General features: G+C 38.8%; 1 non-coding gene across 1 annotated transcript; it reads left to right on the top strand.

Annotated features, from left to right (window-relative positions):
- The first annotated feature begins 315 nt into the window (after nucleotides 1-315).
- Nucleotides 316-419, top strand: LOC117797039. Its single transcript, XR_004621852.1, has one exon. It is a non-coding gene; the product is annotated as a U6 spliceosomal RNA (small nuclear RNA).
- Nucleotides 420-1,878: the final 1,459 nt, after the last annotated feature.

The raw sequence follows: 1,878 nt of genomic DNA, 5'->3' as shown, positions 1-1,878 counted from the left end.
TCATAAGACGTTTTTCTCTGGCTTATTTCACTTAGCATGATACCCACTATGTCCACCAATGTTGTCACAAATGGCAAGCTTTCATTCTTTTTTGTGGTTGAGTAATGTTCCATTGTATTATTACCACATTTTCTTAATGCAGTCATCTTTTTTTTTTTTTAAAGTAGGCTGTATGCCCAACATGGGGCTTGAACCCAAAATCCCAAGATAGAGTTGCATGCTCTACTGACTGAGCCAGCCAGGGACCCCGCATTCATTTTTTTGATGACCCTTAGGTTACGTCCGTATCTTGGTATTTAAAGTATTGCCTCATGATTGCTTTGGCAGCACATATACTACAACTGGAAGAATACAGAGAAGATTAGCATTGGTCCCTGCATGAGGATGACATCGAAATTTGCAAGCATTCCATATTTTTTATATATACAATTGAATATTACTCAGCCATCAAAAAAAGAAATCTTATATTTGCAACGACATGGATGGAACTAGAGGGTACTATACTAAGCAAAATAAGTCAATCAGAGAAAGAATTATCACATGATTTCACTTATATGAATTTAAGAAAAAAACAGAGGATCATAGGGGAAGAAAGGGAAAAATAAGACGAAATCAGAGAGGGAGACAAGCCATAAGAGACTCTTAACTCTTTTTTTTTTTTTAAAGATTTTATTTATTTATTTATTTGAGAGCGAGAGAGAGAAAGTGAGAGAGAGTGCACGAGCAGGGTGAAGGGCAGAGGGAGAAGCAGACTCATTGCTGAGCAGGGAGCCCGCTATGGGACTCGATCCCGGAACTCCGGGAATCATGACCCGAAAATCTCTGGGATACTAAAATAATAGTGTAAGAAAAGTGAGATGTGACCAGGGCAAAATGTAAATGTAAAATGGGAGTACATTTTCCCTCCACCATTCGGAAGGTAAGCTATTCTTTTCATGCAACTAATTTGTTAGAGCATGTATTCGGGTTCTTCCAGAGATACAGAAGCAATAGGATGGACATTAGTATATCTATATGGGATGGATATCCATCTATAGGTTGAGATATATATATATATATATATATATATATTAGGACATATAGATTGGGACTTGTCCACTTCTGTTACAGCATGAAAGGAATTTTTAAGGACTTGGCTCACACAATTACAGAGGCTAATAAATCCCAAGATCTGTAGTAGACAAACTGGAAACCAGGAGAGCTGGTGATGTAGTTCTAGTCCAAAAACCAGCAGGCTTCAGACCCAAGAAGAGCTGATGTTTCAGTTCAAGTCCAAAGGCAAGAAAAGCTCAAATACAAGTCAGGCAGGAGAAGTTTCCTCTTACTTGCAGGGGTGGGGGGGGGATCACCCTTTTCCTCCTATTTAGGTCTTCAGCTGATTGGATGAGATCCACTCACATCATGAAGGACGATCTGCTTTACTCAGAAGCCATTTTCAGTGTCTATCACCTAACCAGTGGTGTATCTTTTCAAGACTTGTACAAATGTACACACATCCCTCTCTCAAAATCTCTTTCAAAGCAGAAAATAGAGGAATAAAAGAAAAAAATAATAAAATATTGTTTCAATAAGCAAAGGAATGCATATATCTTTTCAAATTAGTGTTTTCATTTTCTTTGGGCAAATAACCGTTAGTGGAATTGCTGGACCATAGTTCTTTTTCTTTTTCATTTCTTTTCTTTCTTTGAAAGGTTTTATTTATTTATTTATTTATTTAATTTGAGAGAGAACATGAGTTGGGGAGGGCAGAAGGAGAGGGAGAAGCAGACTCCCTGCTGAGCAGGGAGCCCTATGAGGGGCTCCATCCCAGGACCTTGGGATTACGACCTGAGCTAAAAGCAGACTGTTAGCCAACGGACCCACCCAGGTACCCCTCAT

Source organism: Ailuropoda melanoleuca, chromosome 17 (genome assembly GCF_002007445.2).
Source record: "Ailuropoda melanoleuca isolate Jingjing chromosome 17, ASM200744v2, whole genome shotgun sequence".
Classification (NCBI taxonomy): Eukaryota; Metazoa; Chordata; class Mammalia; order Carnivora; family Ursidae; genus Ailuropoda; species Ailuropoda melanoleuca.
The sequence above is the reverse complement of the archived record's forward strand: the minus strand, read 5'-3'. Positions and strand labels throughout refer to the sequence as shown.